The sequence below is a fragment of the Siphateles boraxobius genome, unplaced genomic scaffold, assembly GCF_051911475.1.
Source record: "Siphateles boraxobius isolate OS27281-9 unplaced genomic scaffold, OSU_SipBor_1 16, whole genome shotgun sequence".
Lineage (NCBI taxonomy): Eukaryota > Metazoa > Chordata > Actinopteri > Cypriniformes > Leuciscidae > Siphateles > Siphateles boraxobius.
In genome coordinates, this window is record NW_027508766.1 from 18,253,732 (window position 1) to 18,266,964 (window position 13,233).

Here is a 13,233-nt window from a genome sequence, read left to right on the forward strand (position 1 = left end):
GCAATTGGTTGATGAAACATTGATTAAAATGCGTGGCGCGAGCGATCTCCGACAGTAAACTGATTCTGCTTTGTCTAGGGTAAACAGCTGTTGCGACGCGAGCAGTAACGGCCGCGTCCGGTGTAGACACCGTGTTAAAGCTCATTCTGCCTGATAACGCTACGTTACAACATCAAGCAATATTCCAAAAATGTATATAATTATAACACTATATAGGGCCATTTTGCATTAAGAGTAGCCTAGTTTCACGTTTAGTACATTTTGCTTACTAATTATTTAAAATAGTATAAAAGTACTGTACATATGTAATTAAAAACGTTTTCATTATGATATTATTCAGTTTACTTTAGTAAAAAGATCTGAGTTCTTCCTCCACTGGTAGAGATTAGAGGAATTAAGAGTAAAAATAGAAGATAATAAGGTTTTGTCAGTGACACTTTTTATATATTTATTGATACAAGTTATGACTAAATTAAAAGACAAAGTCGTCGTTAGTGAAGATTATGCAACAGTATTTAGAATATAATATAATATAATATAACATGCAATGCAAACTAGTTTGGTTACAGCTCAGCTGTATAATTCTCATTCTATCATTCCCCCTGCCTCCATTACATATCTGTGTCACACAAGTGTTTGATTACCACATTTGAGTGATCATTGCAAAACGTGTTTATAAAATATATTTATTCTGTTTATAGCTACTGTGTAAAGTACCCATCAAAAGTTTGTACACACCAATAGGAAAGTGTCCAAACTTTTGACTGGTATACTGTACTATAATACACATAAATAATATTGCTACTGTATTATAATATACACATAAATAATATCGGCCGATATATCGGTATCGGGCTTTTTTACTCCCTAATATCGGTATCGGCATCGGCCCCCAAAAATCCATATCGGTCGGGCTCTAATTAATATAACTAGATTTTTATTCAATTTATTTTCCCTGATTGTGTGCGGTTTTTAGTATACAGTAATCTTACCATTTTATCCATCTGTCGTTGTGGTAGGCGTTTAGCTTTAAGATAACGCTATCTTCGAGCTGTCAAAACCTGAGCTTGAATGACAGGAAGCGCCAGCGAATTAGAGGGCGCCTGTTTCGCGCCTAAACCAATCAAGTTCCTCGCGCAATTGCAGGACGCCTCTCAACTAGGACGTGAATAGGCTACTATAAACACATAGACGGAACATTAAAGCAGAGACTATTACGGAAGACAGTCAAAATTAAAATACATTAACAATTAATGTTTGTCATATAGGAGTTCAAATCACAGGTTTCCTCCACAGTCAGGTGAACCGATGGACATTATTGTCCATAGATGTGAGTCACTAGCAATCATGTAACGCCTACGCTTTTTGTGTCTAAATGACCGCACGGTTTTCGGCCAGTTTATGGAAATTAATGCACAGTCGCGAGTCAAAATCATCACATTTTATTTCGTATAAATATGATTTGACAAAATAATTGACACGCAATATTATTAGCCTATTATTATTTTGTCAGCGTGATCGTACCGAGCCTCTAAAGGGACGTGGTGGTGGAAAAAGCACATACAGATTACACAATCAGAGAGTTGCCCACTTCTTTTCGTTTTGATCTTGCAATCTTTCTATAGATAGGCTATATTTCTGAGAGGCATAGCCTACGTTGAGTTTCTGTTATGAGACGCGCACAAGTTTATATATAAAATCATTTCTGTCTTGAAACAGATCACAATAGTCATATGCATGATTTAATATGAAGCGTCCGTAACGGTCACATCCGTAACGCATTATTATGGTTGTTCAGAGCAAAGTAGTGAGATGAATTGTCTATCCTAATAAACATAAACATAATTTAGCTTTGTAAATAAAGTTTCAAGTTATTTGCATTTATAACTGTCATATTAAATAAACTAAACCTTTAAAACGTTATGGACGTGACAGTGCACTGAAGCGGTAAGACCTCTTTATTATAGGCCTTATAAATTCAACAGGCAGTGCTGTTATGACCAAATTAGTATATGTATTTCTCAGGCATGCCTCCATCTTTCTGCAAAATGCTTACTGTTAAAATAAAGTTTAAAAAGGGGGGTCTTTGATACCTTTTTTTGAAAGCATGAAATATGGCTGGTTGAAAATGTAATTTAAGTATTGTTGCTCACCTCATATCTGGTGGATAAACGGGGCAATTTTCTTAAAATTTTTGTTAAAGCACATTAATACAGTATATTACAGACCTAAATGAACAACTTAAAAAGGGTTTTGTTCTTTTGGTTAAAACTTTATTTTTTCATGGTAAAGATGACCTTTGCATGGAATTGCCCATATAAAAACAATGGCCGCGCCAACTCCTACAACAACAACTCCTGACGAGGGGTTCGAAATCTACACTCAGGGCAATTTGAAAAGCAACGTGTGGCGCTACTTACATTTGACCAGGTATTCGTTCAATGTTAACATCCTTCTGTGAACGGTAAGCCCCGGCTTCTTTAATCATTTTGACTTTGATGAGCTAACGTTAGACCGCTGAACTTTTAGTCATCATGAAAACAAACAGAGCTGTGCGTAATGGAGTGCATCAGAGCAGCATCAAGAATATCATATACATTGTCGAGAATCTCTTATTTGCATCTTAAGTTTATTGCCAATAATAATGACAGGTTTGTGAAAAGTGTAGAACTCGGTGACGGTGAGCTCGCGCAGAACACATCTTCAGCACAGGAACTCATTTAAACGCATCTGATTGGCCAATGCGTTCAACAGACATGTCTGTGATTGGCTACAATGCTCAACGCTGCAAAAGCACATTGCAATTACCTTTAATACAGAGGTAAAATATAAATAAAACTGTAACGGCCTATGCACTTTTCATGATTGGGTAAGTTGATCGCGGCAGCTGTAGTCTTATTCACATTTGTTTTTCTGATTAATTGTTTTGCTCTATTAGAAAGACAAGGTAACAAAATATTTGGGGCTTTGCTTAAAACATTTGGGGCTTAAGCCCAGCTCTAGCGCCACGGCATTTAATGGTCAAAATATTAATAATTAATATTCGAATATATTGTCAATATACAAAGCATTGTCAGAAATACACCAGGCTAACGACTGATTGCATAGGTTAGGTACATAGAAAAGAACAAAATTCAAACAAAATTGTTCAGAAACTCTGCAATTGTGGATGGAAAACAGATACCATTGTTGAGGATGTGAAACAACTGTTAATAGAGAAGAATTTAGATGGAAGAAAACTTGTGGCAGTTTGTACAGATGGTGCTGCTATGACAGGATGCCGTAAAGGAGTTGTTCAAAAATACAATTCTGAATTGGTACACTGTACAGGTCACCGTAATCATAAAAAGCCAAAGGGTTATTCATTGCTGTTCGGCAGTTCAGCTTTGTGGCCCTGTGTCACATGATGATAGATGTGCTTACACATATAGTCCTTCTTCTTTCTTCTTTCTAAGCATTTTCAAAGGGAAGACTTGGACTTTTCCACAGTCCAACCAATGACCCAGGGTACCAAAGAAGCACTGAGACAATTAATAGCCCATCCTGGTCCAGCAGAACAAGAATTCTTCAGCTGTCTTGAGGGAAACAAATTTAAAGGAGCTTTTAATAACATGAAGAGCAGGTATGTTGGATCCTTGATTGATGAAATCTGCAGAAGATTCCCTGCTGACAAAATCAGTCTTCTTTCATGGTTCACCATTTTGGAGCCAAAGAAGGCCACCGCTGCTAAACAGTCTTCAGAGAATTTCAGTCTCTATGGTTTAGAGAAATTAGACAATCTGCTGAAACACTTCTCATCCAATGTGAAAATGCAGGAAGCTCATCAGGATTTCACAATGCTGAAGCAAGTCATAGTCTCCTGTGATTCATATACTTCATTGGCCTTTCAGCAGTTTGCAGAGACTGTGAACATAGTCATGTTTTCACTGAAATGGAGAAACTCATTCAGACAGTCATGGGCATACCAATTGTGAGTGTGTCGTGTGAACATGGATTCAGCACACAAAACAGGATCAAAACTAAATTCAGAAATTCACTGAATAATAAGTCTCACAAATCTTATGGTAATTTCAGAGCTTGGACCTTCCATTGAGCAGTTTGACTTCAACAGAGCCATCATCAAATGGAAAGAAATGAAGAGGAGGAGACAGAGGAAAGACTTAGAATAAGTCACATTATGGAAAAAAAAGTGACTGAAATTGAACTGAAACACATAAATGACGCTGAAATTGAGAGACGATTATATATAGTTTAAACCGAGATTTTAATGTCAGTTTGAAGAAGAGCATGGTGTGTTTTGTTATTAACTGTTTTGAGAACTGGAAATACACAGGTCATACATACAATTCTGAAGAAATTAATAAATGAAGATGATTAAATTAGACCAATGCATCAAAAGTTATTCTCCCTACCAGAATCTTTAAATCTCCCCATGTGACCCATGTAAGAGGGGAATTCCCCCCCAGTTTAAAAAACGAAATTAAAGGGTCATGAAACCCCCCTCTTTCAGCTCAAGTCTAGCTCACAATCTTTTTGAAAAATGCAACTTAAATGGGCTTGGATGGCTGTGAGAAGAAGGGAGGGAGTGGGTGTGACACGGCAGGGGAGAGGGGAAACTGTCATCAGCCAGCACTTTTGCCAGATGTACGATAATTATCGTATTTGAACAATAATTTTGACCTCTGTACAATGTACGATCAATAATGAACAATAATTTCAGAGTTTTCAGTAGTTTGTCCAAACACACGTCCTACCGCTTCTCTCTCTGACCCCGAATCATTTCGCAGGCTCGCCTGCCTGCACGCAAGCACGTACACACACACACACACACACACAGGCACCACACGGTGTCGCCCGGCCCGCACGTCAACACTACACATTCACAAGTCTCCCGCATTAAGCATACAATTGATATATTATCGAAATATCTAAAATATTCATAACGACCGCTTATTTAACAAAAGGCAAGTAAAATGACCAGGGTTATATTTTAGACACACACATAGCCTCTGAAGGGATAGAAAAGTCCTCAGGACTTGGTACTGCATTACTCGCAAGACGTAACTTGCATTGGTCATCGACAAGGCCAAAGTCCACCATTCTCCAGATCTCGAAGCTCTCTCGGGTAAAAAGTTTGCGGCACACTATTAGAAGTGTCCGTGGTTGATGGCCAACCAACCGCCCGGAGCCAGAGTCTAGCCCTGGCAGCATCGCGGGAAATATATTCAACCCACTTTGACTTTTGCACCACGAAAATTTTGCGTCCCATGATTGTCTCTCTCCTTTACTACGCGATATCACAGTTTGACATGTCTGTGGAAAGATCCACGTGGTGTCATGAATAATTAAGAGACAGTGTCTCATTAATAACTATGAGAGACAGATGAGTCATCAACGCACTACACTGTGCTCTGCCACGTCACAGCCTGCGATGAAGATTTTAAACCCGGAAGACGAAAATAGCGGGGAAAAATTAAAATTTAACCATTTTCACCCTACTATTAAAACTAACAGATGCTAACATTGTCTTCAATGGTGTTCAACACACATACCTCTGTTAAAATCTCAGAAAATTTGGTTTAGGGTTTCATGACCCTTTAAGGCCTTAGGTCACATCATAATGAAAACATGGCAGATGTAGTATATCCGGATTACATTCATACTACACACATTCACACTATATAGAAAAATACTTTTTAACAGTCGTGAAAAGTAAGTTCAAATTTAAATGTACTACCTACTCAGACATTACGCGATTTCGGACGCACCGATAGTTTTGTCATTACTCACCAATATTGTCATATTTTGACATTAAAATTTTGTCTCGTTCTCATGACCCCACAAAATCGTGATCGTCACAAAACTTCAAAACCGCTAAAATGGATCACAGATTTTTATGACATCACTGCGGACTTCAGGTTCTCATCACATCTTCTGTCCAGTCAAATGCTCTCTAGAATCTAAAGTGTCCCGCTCCCTAAATGACACCTGGCCAAAGCGACCACTGACATGTCAGGAGCAATATCGGTTGAAGATATGTGTTCGGTTGCTTAAACGCTCAAGCTTTATTCCATTTTCAACTGTACATTGGTTAAGAATGAAATGGCTATAATTTATTCACACCTACTATTGAATCCAACGTATCATCAGCGCTTGGATTCGCTTCCATGGTCCTGTCAAGTATGACTTTCAGTCTGTGAGGTAACCTAAACGCTATTGGCTATTTGAAAAGGGGGAGGGGCCATTCAATATGTCCCGCCTTAACTTCCTGTTTCAGTGGAAATTACATCAACGCATCATACAAAGCTGCGCTTTCCAAGGCACTTCAGTGTGCTTTTAAAAGCTGCTATTTGCACATGTAAAACGAAACTGCTTGGCTAGAGCGTGCTTGGATTGGATTGATTGATTGCTCAGATTGACAGGTCTTGATTTACCGTGTGCTATAGAATAAAAAGCACACAGATGAAAACCCACTGGAAGATAATCACTCATCAACCAGGATCTTATTACTTGTTACTTATTCTATGTAATAGGGCTAGACAATAATTCAATATCAAGATATATCGCGATATTTTTTTCCAATAACGGTGATATGATTTTTAAACACATTTTCGATATTTCAATAACAAACAGCATTTGTCCCTGACTGATGTTAGGCGCACAGCAGTCAGAAAGAGCAGAACACAATTGGCTACTTTCGTGATGACGTACACCACAGACACGCAGCCAGTGCTCAGATCAGCTGTTCTCCAACGCGGCAAGTTTTAGCTACAAAATGAGCGCCCCTGACCGCAATACAAATGTGACTGAACGAACTTCCACAAGTGAGGAGAAAGCAGACGAAATAGTTGATAAGAGAGGAAAGACTAATTGGTATGGAAGTGGTTCGGCTATCTGAGATCTGATAAACTTCAGGTTTCAGTGTGCTGCAAAATGTGCCGGAGGGTGGTGCCGACTAGCAACGGGAACACATCAAATCTGTTCCACTATCTGAAGCAGTTCCACCCGATAGAAGCAGCAAAAACAATACTTTAACTGGCATAAACAAACAAGATTTTTTTGTGTGAACTTCACGCAGTGATTGACAGGGCGGAGGGGGCGTGATCGGCTCGGAATGCATTTTCAATTTGCACATTGAATGTTAATTGAAAATGCAAATAAGAAAAAATACATTTAAATGATCCTTTTGAAATAGTTTTTGCTTGAACATTTTAAACATATCTAATCATTTCTGTAATACACTTTAATTTTAATTTTGCAACTTATAAAGCGTTGAAATATGCATTCAATTTACATATTGAAACTAGTGTATGAAATGGCAAATGTAATTATATAATTGAATTTTAATTTTAATTTTGCACCAAACGTTGCATAAATGTAATGGCAAATGTAAATTTAAAAACAGAAATGCATTGTCATTTTACATATTGCTTTGTCATTTTGCATATTACATTTCAAATTGAATATTGCTACCCATATGCTTCCATAGTCTTGTAGCAGGTATTGAGAAGAGAATATTATTGTTATGATGGGTTATTTCAATGGTTCATGTAATTTGTTATGGTGCAGTACCAAAAGACTCCAGCAGGTTTCATAGACTTGGCCAATTTATTTTTCAGAAGATTGTAGGTACAGACATCTGTTGTGGGCGTTCTTGGCAGTTTTTATGAGGCTTTTAAATTGTTCATATCGATGTCGGAATTATATCGTATCGACTGAACTTAAAGAGCAACATGCAGGTTGAATTTATTTCTGAATTAATACTTTAAATTGTCTGCAGAGGTATTTTAAAAACACATATGTAGAAATTACTAATGAAATCTCATTTGATATTGAGATTTTGATGAAAATGTACTAGGTTCAGGAATACGCCTTTCCCGCTTTAGCAACGCGTCATATGACGTAGGCCGAGGTAAATAAAAGAGCTTGCGGTCAGCTTTCTCATTGTTGGGTGTTGGTGTATTTAGAGCAGTATTGAGAGACAGAAAGTTTTAGATCGAGTTTTAGAGAAGCCATAATGGTAAATTATTGTGTTTGTGCTAGTTGCACAAATTCCAGGTTATGAGAAGACAAAACGTTGCTGGCTTAAATCAAGACAATCTAAATGGATGTTTAATCAAGAACAAGGTCGAACGTATGTTTGCTAAAGCAGATTTATTGCAAAACACCAAGTTACTAGCCATACAGTAGATGAACCAGCGTTAGCCACGGTGCTAACTTACATCAACTCACCAAGTCACTTGCCCTATTCGCCACTGGTTTTCTTTACACCACAACTCTACTTCTCTCCTCTGCCCATTGTTCCTCCCCCTGATCTCCCCCTGACTACTATCTCGCCTAGGGGGCTCATAATTATAGGCCTGTGAGCCATCATAATCATGTTCGTCCACATCGGAGAACTCGGTTTCTTCATTCGCACACATTGTAATCTGAGCTTGAACTTGACCAGACTCCCTCGCCGATCGTCACTTCCGGTTAGTGCTTTACAGACGCGGAAGTTATTTTATCCCAATTTATATCAAAATATCGTTAATGGCTAAATATATATTACTCCAGTTAAGAAAATCTAGTTGTTCTATCATCAACATACACTATGCTATATAGGGGGGTCCAACCTGCATGTTGGTCTTTAAGAAATATATCGTGATATAAAATTTGGCCATATCGTCCAGCCCTACTATGTAATTATATTTTTTATGCTTTGTGGCATTTACATGGTAAAATGACACTCAGTACATTGATCACTTGTTAGTGAGGTTTTTTACTTTTTATAAAAAGGCTACATGGTTTTAAAGGTGCAAAACGCAAGTCTCTGAGTTTTTGCAAAACTACGCCCCCTGTGGCGACAAGCGAAACTGCAACCAGAGTTGTGCACGCTCATGGACCACACGCACGCATGCGCGAGCACGAGCTGTTCATAACTAAAGGAGCATCTGCCGCACAGATCTTTGGTGTACAGCCAAAATGTCTTCAGAGGTAATAAAGTTATAAAGCTGCAAGTCATTTCAAATATATGGAAGGAAAGACATTTGAGTAAATTACTCTTATGTGTGAGGGGAAAACGGGGGTAGTAGAAAACTTTGTTTATGTGTTTACTGTATTCACCTATGATTGTATTGTTATGAAAACACGTTCATGAACAATATAATTGATTACTTCGCAAAAGCTCAAAATAATAATCATACCATACACGGTTGGTCAACAACGTTCACTCAGATGTCTCAAGGTAATAAACAATCAAATGTCACCATGACGTTTTCATAAAAGCCAAACAGGTTTCAGCCTGTTATTGATCTGCTAAGTAGAATATTCCAATAACAATACATCCTTTTTCTGTTATAATTTCTCGGGGCGGCAGTGGCTCAGTGGTTCATGTAGGTTATCTACAAACCGAAAGGTTGGTGGTTCAATCCCCGGTTCCACCTGACCAAGTGTCGAGGTGTCCATGAGCAAGACACCTAACCCCAACTGCTCCCGACGAGCTGGGTGGCGCCTTGCATGGCTGACACCGCCGTCGGTGTATGAATGTGTGTATGAATGGGTGAATGTGAGGCAACTATGTAAAGCGCTTTGGTGGCCATTCGGTCTGTGAAAGCGCTATATAAATGCAGTCCATTTACCATTTACCATAATTTACTCAATTTATTACAGGTAATAATGATTATTACATCAGAGTAATATCTAAAATAGGATTAAATCAGAGCGAAACCAGGTCCAGACCCAGTAAAGTTAGCCTCTGAAGAAAGGTATTGTTTTACATAGAGTATAATACATTGTTGCCCCCACATACCTCATATATACTACATACAAAATGTACCACATTCACGGGAACAATTTACTATTTTTACCGAAAAATACAATATAGCCAATGCAACGGCGTTCTTCCTTGTTGGTCAATAACATGAACACCTTAGCATATTAGCAATGGACACAAGACTAACGTTACTGGTAGGCCATACACAAAAACATAGTTAGCATCTTTTATTGGATATGTTTTATGTTTCATGATGTACTATTCTTCCGAACACAATTCCTAGTTTATGAAACTGTTCACTAACAATGGTAGTAAAACCAATTCTGATTGTACATGTATCTAGCTTACGCTAAAGCATTACACATTTTACGCATCGTCATTTGTTGTCATAACGTACATAGATTGGCCGTATCAAACATTAGAGACTGGGCTATATCTTACCGTTTTATCAAGAAAAAAGCCAACTGAGGATCCCGTTTGAGACCAAGAGCAGACCGGAGATCTCTCCATTTGTTGAATGCCTTCCCGAGGTTGACTCTCGTCTTACTCCGACGCCTGTCTGACTCCAATTTGGACCTTTTGGTGGCACTAGACCATCAAAAGGTCCAATTTTTTCTTTTCTTTACTTTACGTGGAGTTTACGTTGGGGTTTGGAATGGACTTCAAACCGGTCTCTTTGATTCCATCTTCTACCTTTGACGCAAGAGTTGTCTTCGCTGATGTGGAGAATGGCGGCGCCGGCAAATACACAAACCTGCGAGACATAGCTTGGTGAGCGTGAACGCACGCGCATGACGTCACGCCCAGTCTCAAATTCGAACCCGAATCCCTCTTATATATTTTACAGTACAGGATTATAGAGGCAATCTCAGTGCGCAGAGAAGGGCTCATTCAGCCCATCAGGCAGTTCTTTAAGCATGTATGGGTTAGAAAAACAGATATTTTTAACATGAATTGTTGCGCAATGCACCTTTAAATGTCATAACTTTTGATTTTCTTTGAGATGTCTTTGAGATAACTTTTGTAGCTTTAATAAGAATGAATCTATATTTAATGTATAGTGATTACCATGTAGTGTTATTTTACATTTGATTACTTAATTCAAAATCTGTTTTAGGCTATTAAGCTACTTATCTGAATATTACTGTTAGTTCTTCCTGAAAAGCTTAAAGCACTGCTTATTTAATTTTTATTTTTGTTCTGTTGTATTTATTTGACATTTTGTTTGTAATTAGTTTCTTTTTTCTTATTGTATTGCTGACTGTTTACATGTCTTCTTAAACTGTTTTGGGGACCTTTTGCTTAGCTACATTAGTTGAACTAGAATTGTTTTTAGCTGAAGAAGCCTTTCGATAATTTTGAACTTTTTACTCATATCCAAAATGACTCATATCATGAAATAAGTAAATATCAATTGATCATATTGCCCACCAATAATCGTGTTAAATGATCGTAATTTTAATATTGACCAAAATAATTATAATTTTTGCCATTATCAAGCAACATAATGTAGCCTGTGTAGTTGCTTTAATGTGAGTTTGTGTAAAGTAAAGGCTAATTACATCACATTTCCTTACACAGCAGCTCATCATCACTCATATACCACCGCAACACCACACCACATGTCACAGCTCAGGTCTAATCAATGAGTCTATTAGAAGAGAACTGATTCAGTGCAGTTATTTTAGGGATGCTCAGCATGTCTCTGCAATGTCAATTCTGAGCCGGAAAAGAGTGGTGACTGAAGTTTTTTTAACGAGATTATTCATGAATGTGAATCTCACCTGAATAATAAAAAAGGAAGTGTAACCATATAAACCAGCCAAAAAAGTAAATTATATCATAGACTGTGATTGTGTCTATTCGCAGACACTGTTGAGCACATGAACGCAATCAGAGGCATTTAAATAAGTCAAAGATTTTTTGTATAGAATGGGCTCACTGACTGAGTACTAGGGCTGCAAAATTTGGGGAAAAATCTAAGGTTTTTCTGGTTACAATTATGATTTGCAATTTAAAATGTGATTTTTAAAAAAAATATTAATTCACAACATTAAAAATTAACATATATCAGCCAATACCGATATGGTGGCCGTGATATTGTGCGTATGGTATTGTGCTTATATTGTGCTTATTATGGTCTATCAACCATATATTAGCCTGCTAGGTCTGACGAGCATTCTGACTCAAATAGTTTTTGCTGTTTTAGGCAGTGTAATTAATGATTGTGTCTGGCTATCCCTGTGCATTATGAGTGCAAGAGAGCACACATACAGTGTGAACTGATCTGAATTGTTGTGTTTTTGTGATTGATTGTGTCAAGTCACACCCCATTGTCATGTTCATTGTCACATAAATTGTCACTGGAATCTTCGTCAGCGTCACACCTGGTTAGGACACAGTGTTGGACTCTGAAAACCAGGGAAGCCTGTTTTGACTTTGGAGAAAGACTCACTTTATTCATAACCTGTTTACATTCAGTCCTCCTCCTCTGATCATATTTTCCCTTCTCTCTTATTCTGTGGCTGTTGTTTGTTTTTTGGGTGGATTAGTTTAGCAGTACCCAGGAGAACTAAGGGCTGTGACTAATTGCAGACATAAAAAGACAGCAGGGCAATAGGACATGTTCCAATTTACCTTTATATCTGGATAGACATTGTATGTGTGAAACCCTCAGTTAATTCAGAGGTATTTGAACCTCTTCCCATCTATGATCTTTCTCTCTCAAACATTTCATTATACTACACTTCCCACATCCTGATGTAAACACCACTGATGTTGTCACTGATACTTTGCCTGATGGTTTGCATTTTTTCAAGCACACAAGTACACACCCTTTGGCTGCTACTGACAGTGATTGTTGCCCCAGATTCTTAGTTTTCTGTGAGTTGGCAGATGGGGGTGTGTTTTCAGTCTACCTAACGCTGCTCATCCATTCTGCCGGCTGTTCCTTGTTTTGCTTGTAGGAAATAATAACCATTCCACAGTACAGAGGAGTTTGGGATAAAAGGTAACCGACCTTATTAGTGTTGTGGACATTTTTGATGATGGCGATTAGGATAATGACAAGACTGTATTGTAGTTCAATGATATCTGTTGCATTTCGACTTAAAGAAACATAAAGGGATAGCCTAGTTAACCCAAAAACGAAAATTGTGTTCATTTACTCACCCTCATGTTGTTCCAAACCTGTATGAGTTTCTTTCTTCTGTTGAACACAAAAGAAGATATTTTAAAGAATGTTGGTAATCAAACAGTTGACTGTAGCCATTGACTTCCATATAATAGGACAAAAAATACTATGGAAGTCAATGGCTACCGTCAACTGTCTGGTTACCAACATTCATAAATATATCTTCTTTTGTGTTCAACAGAAGAAAGAAACTCATACATGTCTGGAACAACATGGGGGTGAGTAACTAATGACAAAATATACATTTTTGGTTGAACTATCCTCTTTAAATGTAAATTTTTTAAGA

At 37.8% G+C, this 13,233-nt stretch overlaps 1 protein-coding gene across 6 annotated transcripts in view; it reads left to right on the forward strand.

Annotated features, from left to right (window-relative positions):
* Positions 1 to 13,233, forward strand: part of specc1 (sperm antigen with calponin homology and coiled-coil domains 1) — a 369,724-nt gene that overhangs the window by 8,129 nt on the left and 348,362 nt on the right. The window contains exon 1 of one of the 6 annotated variants that reach the window (XM_077231911.1): positions 12,633 to 12,764. The exons of the other annotated variants lie outside the window; for them this stretch is intronic. The gene's annotated coding sequence lies outside the window, so the exon portion shown is untranslated. Of the gene's footprint in view, positions 1 to 12,632; positions 12,765 to 13,233 lie in introns of those variants that run through there. 6 annotated transcript variants of the gene reach the window in all.